The 13,427-nt window shown below is 32.6% G+C and overlaps 1 long non-coding RNA gene across 3 annotated transcripts in view; it reads left to right on the top strand.

The window, feature by feature from the left end:
* The first annotated feature begins 4,232 nt into the window (after nt 1–4,232).
* The window catches only part of LOC107875011, a 15,794-nt gene continuing 6,599 nt past the window's right edge, over nt 4,233–13,427 (top strand). Inside the window, exons 1-3 of one of the 3 annotated variants that reach the window (XR_007057115.1) lie at nt 4,233–4,436; nt 4,529–4,580; nt 10,676–10,770. This is a non-coding gene — a long non-coding RNA (uncharacterized LOC107875011). Of the gene's footprint in view, nt 4,437–4,503; nt 4,581–10,675; nt 10,786–13,427 lie in introns of all 3 variants that reach the window. The other 2 variants (XR_007057116.1, XR_001675690.2) reach the window with 2 other exon arrangements.

Below are 13,427 nucleotides of genomic sequence, written 5' to 3'. Positions count from 1 at the left end.
AAAGTAGCTCTAGCAAAACAAACAAAAAAATTCTAGAAAGCTTAAGGTTGAAGTTTTGAGGCTTTCATTTCATTATAGAATGACATGTAAAAAAAATTTTTGTATGATAAAATGTTTAAACCTCACTTTCGTCGAGTTGGAATTATGGGGAATACCATCTCTAAGAGATATCCTAATTTGCAACAAATTCCAATAAATGGTACAATCTATATATGTTCCTTATAAAAGTTGAGTTTGAATGAATTTATGCCTAAGACAATGAATTTATGCCTAAGACACCTTTACATCGATAAGACATTGAGTTTGAATCTCAATACACCATATTGAAGATATAATGATGGCTAAGGCAAAATAATGTGTTTTTGATGAAAAGTCAAGAAAATTGTCTATAGAATATGATCTATTCTGTGAAGTGAATGTGGTAGCAATATATGAGAGCTCTGAAAAAATGATAATTTGCTCATTCTTGGAGTGAATGTGGAAGAAATATATGATATACTTTGAAAGATATATACGTCTCGATTTGCTCCTGAAGTAGAAATATCATGAAAGAGGTTATAAGCTATCAAAATTTGATAAAGTTAGGCCATGATTATATTTCATTCTTGCGGAATGAGGATTTTGATTGTTTCAATATAAATGTACACTTGATTATTATGGTATCACAACTCACCTCCGAATGAGGCAGAATAACTGAGAAGATCTATTTTGAAATCTACTTCTAAAGTAGTAAATCTGACATTTATTCATGTAATAGTAAATCTAAAATTTACTAAAGTAAAAGGTACATGTCTTAAATTGACATGAACAATTGTGACATCTCAAAGATATGCATACTGAGCATATATAGAAGAATTCTCAAAGATCTGCATACTGAGTACATATTGAAGAATTAGAAAATTCTTCATTACTTTTAATGTTGCTTGTTCTCAAGATAAGTTGGTTGGACCAACTAATATTGGGATTGAATGCCTTGAAATCAAAAAAGTATAAAAGGTGAATAAGGGCCCATTCACCTATCATGTGATAACTATAAAAGATGGATCGATATAAGATGATCACTTGTACATTTATTGTCAACCTACAGTTTGACATTCATAAAGTTGCTTGCTCAATAAAATTGATTTAAGAGCAAAACTTTCATATTGTGTAATCAAGACAATTTATCTCGATAGTGATGGTTTGACTTTGAATACCTTTGATAAATAGATAAACCATTGCTAATGAGAACAAAGCATCATGTGTTGGTATGAAATATGATATGTTGCATACAATAACACTTGTATGCATTAGGCCAATAAATTATGATTATTTCTTCTCTCTCAATTGGTTCAAGGTTAGAAATCAACTATTCCATCTAATAATATTGATGTACAGTATACGATTAATGAATATACCATGATGTAAAAAGATGGATTACTCAAAGAATATAGAGGATGTATATTAGTTTTCCTAACATAAGGGGGAGTTTATAAGCAACTATGAAGTATGCTAGGAATTATTAGTAAATCCTCATTAAAAGGATAATTCAAGTCATATGCCGGAAGTATTTAATGACTCAAATTTAATCTCATATCTAAGCTGCAAATGCTCCTATTTTTTGGAAATAAAGGACAAAATCTATGCATGCGTGAAGCATGGTAGACCAATCGGTTTCAAATGATATAGTCCTTGTAAAAAATAAGGAACAAATGATCATAATAAGAAAATAATGTGCGCTTGAAGAGCCTATAGTATAACACTTCATGAAACCTTATGAGAGGTTCAGGTACCTAAAAATAATGAAGTGATGAGATATCAAAATGTTATATCACATTGTGAATCGATACAAAATGATATATCATTAATATCTTTGATACAATATTGGTGCAAAATTGTAAAAGATTACGAGGATCTGAATTATATATTTATTTAAGTATAATGTTGTAGAAATATATATCAAGTGACATGAAAGGATGCATCTTCGAAAGCATAACACTTATTTGATTTGCAGTCTAGGAACTTTAAGATGTCACATATATTGATTTTGTCACTTGACAAAAATCTATATGAAAATTCCTAAAGGATTTAAAATGCCTGAAGCATATAAAGTTTTTGAGAAACTTGTTTATTATCCTTAGGGATAAATTGATGGTTTGAATATTATTGAAACTCTTGGAGAGTTTTCAAAAGCAATAGATTATTTGTTGAAATGAGAAATATGAAGTATCATATCTTAGTGCAATTTGTGCACAACACTAATGTATCGTGTAAATGCTACAAGGCTTGATATAGCTTTTTCAGTCAATTTGTTAGAAAGTTATATTTTTTCTCCTATTAGGAGACATCGAAATGGGATAAAAGAAATGAGCTTATTTTTTTCTAAAGTTTGTAGTCCTGATCTTATTCATTATGCTGATGCTGGGTATTTATTTAACCTGTATAAATTTCGGTTTCAAACATTTAATGTGTTCACATATGGGGATGCTGCCATATCTTAGAGATATACAAAGCAGTCTATCTCACCACTTCATTGAACCATGATGACATAATAGTTATTCATGAAGCTAGCCAAGAATGTGTATGGTTGAGTCTTATGATACATCTAATTTGAAAAAAATGTGGTTTGAAATATGAAAATGTACCCATAATTTTATACAAAGATAATGCAACATGCATACCACATCTTAATGGAGGATTCATATAGGAGATTGAATGAAGCTCACTTCATTAAAGTTTTTCTATAAATAGGAGATATAAAAGAATGGTGATATTAAACGTGCAAAATATTCGTTCAAGTGAAAATGTGGCTGATTTATTCACCAAGTCTCCTCCAATTGCAACTTTTAAGAAGATGGTGCAGAAGATCGGGATGCAAAGGCTCAAGAAAGTTCTTATTAGGGGGAGTTAATATATGTTGTACTCTTTTTCCTTTACTAGATTTTTTTCCCTCTGGATTTTTTCTAGTATGGTTTTAACAAGGCACATTATCTATCAATTACAATTCAAGAGGTAGTGTTATGATTATATTTACATTATAGTGAATGTCTATCAAGAATGTAGATAGGATTTATCAAGATCTAGTTGATATCTATAAAGTTTTGAAGTATCTATCTTTTAGTCAAAAACTAGGAGTATTTTTTCCTACAAATAGAGGGGTTTTGTTCATTATATTCTCAATCTTATGACCCCTCAGGAGAAATAACAATTACTATCTATTCTCTGTCTACTCTTCTTCTTTATTATTTATTATTTCATAACAATTTTCATTTATGTTGTGGAGCATTTTTTGGCATATTTCATCAACACTATCTTAGAAAACATTTTTAAAAAGATCATATTAAAATTTACTTTTTCTTCTACAACAACTGATGAGTTATTGAAAATTACTACTAATCTCGGACATTGTGACTTGGGGGTAATACACCATTGATTATATTATATTTGTTGATCTTCTTAAAATTCTAAATATGCCTTTGGAGTGAAAATAAGTTTATACAAGTTCTTTTTCACATTCTTTATTATTAAATTAAATATATGAGAAAAATTATTAAGCAATCCTAAAATATTTAGAAAGAACTCTGACAAAACAAATATATGAAAATAAATTAAATATCTACTTTTCAAAAGTCGCTAGATACCTTGATCCATAGATTTTTTGTTTCCTTTTTTGCCGTCATATTCAAGTCTTCATGTTTATTTTCTTAGACTCATTATTTGAACATGTCGATTTTGAGGTTTTAACTATGTGCACTTAAAAATTTTAGGAATAGTTTATCATATTACTTTTCTAGTTTTTGCGTCAACAACAATAACTAATGGCTCTTATTTAATTATTTGTGGTGAATGGTCATTCATCTATAAACCTGAATTGATCTCTTCCCCATTGTTCTTTACGTATAATTTTGGCTATATTTGTTATTTTCAAAAGCTATACCCAAAAATTGACAAGTCCAAAATTTGAACCTATTAATTTTTTTAATAACAACATTTTGTTCCTTATCTATGGTCAGAGTTTTTATTATTTATAGCAATACCCATTAATTTTTTTATTGAAAAAAATGTAAAAACTCATAGTAATATTTGAAATTAAAGTTAAATGAAAACTTAAATTGTATTTAATGCAAATTTTTGGTGGCCCTAGAAGGCTATTTTATTTATAATCAAAATAAAAATAAATCAGTCTGTCCATTGGCCTAAATAAACGATAACATTACATCTGATAATAAATGTTCGGGTAAGACCCAGTCCAAAATGATTCACCCTGTATAAAACTAGCTCCCCCTTTATTTTTTGCTCCAACTTTTCAAAAAACTCTCCACCTTCCTAAGAGGTACTTCCATCTGGTTCTCGTGGGAACCTTTGATTTCACTGCCTACTCTTCTAAGTCATTGAATATCTGATTCCTGATGAGAATTTTGAAAACCTTCTCACACAAGAGATTTCATTGTTCTAAGGTAATGCTTATTATTGCTTCTGTAATTGTGTCCTTTTCTTTTCGTTGATGTAAGTCATTCCTTTTAGGTGTTTGGGATTTCTCCACTTGTAGGTCGACTTGAAGGAGGCGTACTTCTAAAGTTTGTAAATCGTCTCTCATAATCGTATGTTCTTCTTTCCCTTTCTTTCTTTTTTTTTCTTGTCTTACCACTGATTTCCTCCATTATTTTAGATCTAAAACTTTTCTTGATTTTTTAACCATGGCTGACCTCCATGTTTCAAAGCTTGATCTGACATCGAATCCCTTTATTTTTTGTGAATGGTTTGAGTGCTTCCATTATTTAGGCAAACTAGTTTAGCAACATTAATGAACCTTTTCAATGGGCAAACTTTATTATAATTATATACACTGCTACTGCTTTGTGATGTTTTTTTCCTAATGTGAATGTTGTGAATGCATGTCTGTTGTCTGCTAATTCTCCCTACTCTTAATCTGATTGCTAGTATTTGTGATTTATCTGTGTTTAAAATATTCTACCCATAGAAAGAAATGCTCTAAAATTATTATACTCAACTGCTCCTCATTATGAATTTACTTTATTAGCATGTAGTCTTCTAATTGATTTTCTTCCCTAAAAATGTGTTGAATTCTTTGTAATGACCCTCCAAGTTATTTTACTATTTATTTTGCATTTTTCATATCTCGAGCCTTTCTATAGTGGTAACAAGTCATTTATGACTTAGAGGAATTGCTGGTTTAGTTATTAACAATTCCTTTTGATTTTAGGATCATTTTCCTATTTTAGAGTTTTCACTATTAAGGAATTGGTCTCGGACAAAAACTACTAGGAAACAACCTTAGAAGAGAATTCTGACATCATCAACTCCTAACAATAATTTTAGACTAGGGGGGTAGGCCTTGGTTAAGGTCCAAGGCTTTCAAAGTTTTTTTGGGCTATTGGGTAGAATTTAGTTAATTGAACTGTAAGTGTGGGTCCCATATTAAATTGAAATGACCTTGATTGAAATATTGATAGCACCATTGAGAAAGAAATGTTGATTTTGGGTTAGTAGCATTAATGTATAGATTTTGAGCCTTTGTATTTCATTTTGAGTGTTTAGAAAAAAAATAAGTTAAAATAACCTAAAAAGGGTCTCAAGAGTTATTAGTTTTAAATAACATTTTCTGGTAAATCTAATGATTCCATTGGATCTGGAATGTGTTTTACTACTAATTGCACTATCGATTCATGTTCATAGGGTTCCAATGAGTTTCAAGGGTCAAAAATATATTTTGAAAGTTATTGGTGCTGGTGTGGTTGCTTTAGAGGCCATTGAAAATTTGAACGAGCTATAAAAAATAAAAATTTTACCACTTTAGCAGTACTTTTACCCACTGAACAGGCCTCTATAGTAGCCAAAGTGTCACTTTAGCGTCCATTTCTGAGTACAAGACCCAAACTGAACCCATTTCATAATTTTGACTTTTTCAGGTATAGGAAGCTTAATTTTTTATGATTCTTGATGCTTTTTATTTTATAATGATTACATCATCCTATCATATACATTTATGAAATATTCGTACCATTGTGGAAGCATTGGTTTTTTCTGATAGAAATGTGATATCTTTAACAACCCTCATTCGATGTATGTGCCGAAGAGGATTTATGGAATTAATATTGGATATTGGATTTTATATGTGTCGATGTATGTACAACAGCCTTGTGCTTCACATTATAATCATCATCTTCTTCTTCTTTGCATTTTACCCTTTCTATACATTTTTTGGTGTATTTGTGTTCTTAATATGATATCTATCTATTTATACCTCTTTGAAGTGTTTAATTTGATATTTCCCATTGTGTTCCTTTCTCGCATTTGTGTAGGTATATGAGTATATTGTAGAACTATTAGTGGAGATAGTGTGGGCTACCGTTTGAGACATTTTTTGCTTGCGGGTGATGTGCCCATAGTGTGCATTTTCTGTGCTAACTTAAATTTCTACTTTTCTCTGTCGGCCTATGATGCCTACTATGAATAAGTGGACCATACTCATCCCTACTATGACCTTTTGGTGTAGATCCAAGTATGAGTGCACTAAACAATAGCCGATTTAGGAGATATATGGATTATATTCATGGTAGCGGTTGATCTATGCTTTTGTAGTTGACCTACTACCTCTTATTATTTATTTCATGTCTTGTTTTGTATTTTAGAGATAGATTACGATCCTTTTAGAATATTATTGTATCTTTTTGTATTTGAGATATGTTTACTAGTTCTTACACTGTGACATTAGGATTTGGGGAGTTTGATGGTATTATTATTATTTAGTTTTCACCTTTATTACTAATGTGTGGTTTGACTTTATTTTAAAAGTCTTGCCTTGGGAATTGGTATTGATTTCTCATTCCATATCAGTTTGCCTAATAGGCTTACTTGTCAAGGCTTTTTCCGAGAAGTGCCACATAACCCTTGGTTTTTGGGTTATGACAAATTGGTTTTAGAGTAGACATGTTTCATTGGTCTCATAAGTGTATGAATAGGATTTCTAGTAGAGTCTCATGGATTTGTACCTATATGTCTGTATTTATCTTCAAGAGTCTATAAGATATCTATATGAGAGATATATTATCCTATTCTATATCGTGCGGGTATTTCATACCTTGTTTTCTAAATCAAATTTACCTCTTTTCTGTGTAGATACCAAAGACTAGATCTCGTGAGGTTAGGGATGTAGAGCTATGATTCAAGGAGAGATCTCAATCTAGTATGCAAGTTATGAACCATGGATAGGATTGAGCTAGTGGACAAGTATGAGGATCTTCCCCTTCTAGAGATAGCAGTAGGGGGCTCTTCTTTGAGCCTCGAGTTGAGCATGATGGAGTCCTACTCCTATTTCACAGACTTCTTCTACCATAATCTTAAATAGGTTACTAATTCACTTGTTGACTAGTTTGGAGGGTGTTTCTTTGCGTACACCTACTGTTTCTCCAGCTTTAAGTATTGTACCTTCGTCTATGCTAGAGCCTTCATATGATGTTCATCAAGTTCCAAATACAGATCCTCTAGTCGTATCGATATCTTCTTATGGTACTCCACAATTTTTATGCCAACATCTGAGTACGACATTCCAACATAAGGAGTTCAGCTTTCATCTATGTTACCTCTTCAAGTGGGATGTGAACAACCATATTCACTATGTCTCTTATTATTGCAGGTATAATTATATCTTCTAAGGATCAGAAGTGGTTTTAGAGATTCACTTATTTGGGTCATCCTAGCTTTAGTGGTGTTGTAGGCGAGTATGTCTATGAGTCCTTGATTTATTATAATGAAAAGCTATAGAACCTTGGCTCGATTCAGTTTCATGGGGATGCTTACACTTTTTACCTATTAAGAGATACAACCTGGGATTTGTGGAGGTCACTTGTTAGTTATATGTATATATAACTTGGGATAAGTTTTCTGAGGACTTTTTTGATAGGTTTATGTCATACATTCTGAGGGATCATAGGGAAGATGAGTTTGATCATCTGGAGCAGGGGTCCATGACTGTTACAGAGTATGAGGCATTTTCCATTCCTTGTCTATATATTTTTATACCAGTATTACCACCGATTCTAAGAAGATACAGAAGTTTTAAAAGGGATTAGATGTTTTTCTTTAGCTTGCTACTTTTCAAATGGTTGTTTTAGGAGTATCATTTCACAGCATAGTGGAACATGCTATGATGACTGAGTTTATTCTTTGATCATCTCAGGGAGGTGCTAAGAGGGTGCACCATTTGGGAGAGTTTAGAGTTCATAATCCTCAAGGTAAAGATTTTACAGGCTTTCGTGGGTATCATGGTAGACCTATACAGGAAGCTTTGTAGGGTACAGTATCTTTGGGTGGTCATCTTAGCTCAATAGCACCTCCTTTTATTGAGATGGGTTGCAAAGGTTACATTGTGTGTAATGAGGTTAGCCTTTTTGCCAAAGACTGTCATCGCCATATTTTCAGGGCAACTCCTATATCAGAAGTGAGAGGTAAAGGTTCTACTAGAGATATGTAGGGTAGAGGTAGTGGTGCCCATGGTGGTGGAGGGGGCCACTCAGTTTGGTGGTGGTTGTGGATAGTTCTATGCTATACTTGCCATAAAAAAGGCAAAGGCTTCTAACACTATTATTATAGGTATCATCCCCATTTGTTTTAGATCTGCATCTATGTTATTTGATCTGTGGTCAAATGTTACCTACGTGTCTGCATAGTTTACTTTGGTTTTTGATTTTTTTGGTAAGCCTCTTGCTATGCCTATTCGTGTATCTATTCCTGTAGAAGACTCTTTAGTAGTGGGTCAAGTTACCGATCGTGTGTTGTGACTTTTACTAGGTGTGAGACTTGGGTAGATCCAATTATTTTAGATATTATATATTTTAAAGTCATCTTAGGTATGGGTCGATTATCTCCTTATCATGTTGTCATAGACTGTTATAATAAGACCGTGACCTTAGCTTTGCCGGGTATGCAAAGGGTAGCATGGAAGGGTGTTCTTCATTCAGGTCCTAAGAGATTTATATTTTTTTCTTAAGGATCATTGCTTGACTAAGAGGTGCTATGTGTCTTATTTGGCTCATAATCATGATACTAGTTGTAACACCCCGCATTCTTTAGATTGGAATTGAATCATTATTTCTACGTGTGTAAACTCTAATGTGATGATTTATCTTTGAATACATATGTCATGATATTTATCCTAGTGTGTGAAGTGCTATTGAAGTGAAAAATCTTCATAGGAATCACTTAGAGCAAGGTTAAGCTAAAAGCCTTTGATTTAACCAAAATTTTGTATTTGATTCTATAAGGTTCAACTTTCAATGCTTATAAGTTTCTAGATATGTGAAATTTGTAAGCTCAAGACCAACCAAATAATAGATAATTGAATTAGCTTTCACACGATATAAATTTTGCCTTAATTCGATACCCGAGCAAAAAGTTATGACCATTTTCATCAGAAGCAGTAAGCTGCCATGATAGCGCCTCGATGCGGGATAAAGTTGCTGCTTCTAGCTCCGCGACATGGAGTAATGCTTTCTTGCATCCGTAAATACAAGACTAAAGGGCGTTTTAATCATTTCCCCTTTCCCCCAAGCACCCAAGTGACAGATTAAAACACCAAAAGGGCATTATTTACCCACTTTTCATCATCAAATCCATATGTAAATATTTCCTTTCCCAAGAACAAAATTGAAACCCTTTTTCCCAAGAATATAAGAATTCAAGCTTTCAAGTTCAAGAATCTTCAAGAAAACATCAAGAATAGGGTTTCTCTCTCAAGTTCATCATTCGAGTCCTAAGATTCAAGTATTCTTCCTCAAGAATTCAAGGGTTCAAGTTCCAATTTTAAGTTTCTTCAAGAATTTGTTCAATTAAGGTATGTGGGATGTTCATTTGTGGCTCCCTTTCACCCATAGAGCCAAAAAACCCTCATTTGGTTTAATTTATGAGTTTTTCCATGTCTATCATGAAATAAGTGCATAAATCACTTATTAATTCACTTACAAGTTATGGTTACATGTGTTTTCAAATGGAATGAGTCATATCATGCTTTGAGTGTTCCAATTCCCATGTCATGTTCAATTTATTTTAGGATAAATCCCCAAACTATGAAATTTAGCCATATGATCCTGTTGTTTCCTCATGTTTAGTACTTTCCATGTCCAAATTCATGCTTTCCAAATATTTGATGAAATGTCTATGCTTTGGGTCTTTGAACCATGATTACATACATCAGTATCTTAAGTTTGATATTGTATTTTCTTTCCAACCATTCAGTGTTGGCTGGTTATGAACACTTGATACCTATGTGTTTTACATGATTTTTATTTTTCATGTAACAAGTCAGTCAGATCATGATTTTAATATAATATTCAAATCACAATGATCTTGTTGAGCATTATCAATTTATATGTTATAATTACCTCAGAATCTATATGCACTGTTATTTACAAAATAACACGGCCTAAGCTTATCAGTTATCAGTGCATGCACCAGTTAGTATTTCAGTGTCTTTTAATTGGGAGTAGGATTTAGTACCAAGTGAAAAGTGTGGGTTCAATGCATCCTACTTCCCTAAAAACTATGTTCCACCATAGGATTATGTTCAGGGGACACACCAAAGAGTGTTTCCCCTAGTCCAATATGGTCTCAGTTTAGTGATTACGCCATTTCAGGTTCTACTCCAATGGAAATAATAGAAAAACCCTTCTCAATGCAGGTCAAAGGTTGGACTCCATGATAGCTCACATGGTTTATGTCTGTTACATGATAGCTCCCACAATTTTAGTCAGTATTCAGTATGTCTTAGCTCAGGTTTGCTTGATAAAAGTATGCTGATTTTCAGTTATTCAATTATACAGAATTCAGTCTTTCAGATTACAAATTATCTCGGAAACATATTTATTCTTGATCTTGTATTCTCAGTTTTACGTGTCCATTTTATTTTTCACGTGCATTACCCTTGCATGATCCTCAGTTCATTTTTACAGTCAATTTAGTTTTATATGAGATGTACATATAATATTCATGATTTACCCTATTTAATTTCTACTTATTCAACAAAAATAAAGATATTAAAAAACTAAGTATAGTGATTCACCCACTAATCAGATCATTTTTGTTACTCATATATTAAGATGCTTCAGCTTTCAATTTATTTTAGTCTCTTGGTGAGTCCATATGCACTAGGCATGTAGTTTTAAGATTACGTATGAAATCAGTATTACTTATTGCAGTCACCCCACTTACTCAGTACATTCCAGAAGTACTGATTTGTATATATGCCTATATGCTACATTATCTCATTATGTAGGTACCAATTGTAGCCTACATGACATAATCAGAAAATTTGAAACTTCTAGCCAACAGGTGATGAGTTCTTTTGTTTTAGGGACTCCAGTCAGTAGTGGTTCATGTACTTTTAGTTGATTATTCATATGTATTGATTTGTGGTGGTTAGAGACAAGTCGTAGCTAGTTACAGTTAGTATAGTAGAGGCTTCATAGTTAGTCAGTTAGAGTCATGGAATGTAATTCACATTCTTTCTTTTGATTTTATCAGATTATAAACTGTATTAGTTATATATTTATTCAGATTTCCCTATTAACATGTTTCCGCTTAATATTTATTCAGATTTCCTTAGTATGCTAGTCCATGGGTTGTCTTGGGATCACTTATGATTCCAAACACCGTTTAATGACTAGGGGTAGTCTTAAGTCGTGGTAAACTTGATATTAAAGCCGAGATTTCAAGTATCCTAGGGAGTTTATGAAGCCGTATCTAGTAGAGTCTTATACAATAGTATAGAGACGTCGATACTTTTCTTCGAGAGGCTATAGGGTATTTAAGAAATTTTCCCCTTATTTCATGTCCAAGATCGTGCATTAGAATTTTTCTCCAAGGAACTTATGTGGATTCTTACGTTAATCTAGTCACTCCATCTCTACCTTATTCTTATGGCAATAGAAATAGCCAGCTTAAATTCGTACAAATATAGTTTTCTCAATTAGTCCTCACAGATAGTTATAGGATTTCACCCAGGCTCAAAAGTATCCCATCAGTTCTTTTAAGCTCTGAAGTTTGATTGATTTAATTCATGATCATGAAAATAGTGCACTAAGATAGAGTCATATGTGCCTCCAGATCCTTTCTCAGAATCCTATGACAGCATTTGATCTCGAGTTAGAAGCATAAACCCACAAGCTTAGCAGCATTAAAGTAGGCATAGTGTTTATCTGGTTTAGTAGTTATGTATTCATAGGGATGGTTGTATGATACGTGAATCAGTAGGCTTGAAACAGTGTATGCAAGAATTTAAGTTTGCTGATTCAAAAATATATATTGTTGATGTTAGGTATGTTGGTATAATGGTCTTTCTCATGGTTTAGGGAAAATATAAGTTTAGAGATGTGATATTAGTAGGATATAAAGGTAAATAAGTAGATTACATGTTTAGTGAGGCAAGTATGTTTTCAAGAGGGGTGTAAGTATATGATGATTGTCGAAGCTAAATAAAGATAGGGATAGTGTATGTTAAGGAAGTGTTCAAGAATGAAGTTACTATAGTTCATTAAAGGTTTGAGGATATCCATGCTAAGTGTTAGAATCCAAGTTTGAATCTTAGATAATTGAGCTACTAGAAACAAGAGTTGAAATTCTAAATGGTGTGAACTCATAGTATAGTGATACTCATAAAGATTCTAATTTAGTCAGTGCTTAACTTATATGATGACTACTGAGGCTATAGAAAGTTAAGAGTTGTATCTCAGAAGGAAGTATTAGTACTGGGTTTTACACTTTAAGATATAGTCTTTTAGGGTGAGTTTATTATTTTTGTGTATTATTATGTCTCGAAATCTAGAGTAAAATGTTTGTATTCTAGTTTAGAGTTTGTTAAAGTTGTCTATAGACTTAGAATGATGGGTTAAATCTAAGGGGGAGATGATAGAACAAGTTACCAAGTCAGGCTCTCAGAGTCTAGTAGTGAGGCTAGTTTTTGTAGAGCAACAGTAGGGGAGGAAGATGTCCGACCCATTCTTACCTAGTGCAAATTTTTTTACTTTAGTCATCACGATATCTACTCATTCCTTTCATGTTATCTCCATGATCATAGCTCACACTCGTGCACTTTCCATAGAATTATGTACGCTCCCAGTTCCTAGTATGAGGAGTTCCAGTTCACTCAGTAGTACAAATTATATTCCCTGAAATTATGAACTCTAAACTTAGGTCATGCAACTTAAGAATCATGTACTTATGCTTTATAGTTTGCTCAGTTACCAAAAATCATTCTACATTGTTAATGATTAACAAAATTAAGATTATGTCATGTATGTCCTCAATTTTAACCTCTGTAATGAATTCATGCCGTTGATACCCTATTTATCAAGAATAGTGCAAGAAAGTCCTTATTGATAGAGGTTTAGAGATTACGAGAAAGATGTTTTTATTGGTGTTTACCTAGGAATTCA

This window comes from Capsicum annuum, chromosome 6 (genome assembly GCF_002878395.1).
Source record: "Capsicum annuum cultivar UCD-10X-F1 chromosome 6, UCD10Xv1.1, whole genome shotgun sequence".
NCBI classification, from domain to species: domain Eukaryota; kingdom Viridiplantae; phylum Streptophyta; class Magnoliopsida; order Solanales; family Solanaceae; genus Capsicum; species Capsicum annuum.
This window is presented reverse-complemented; position numbering and strand designations above follow the sequence as displayed.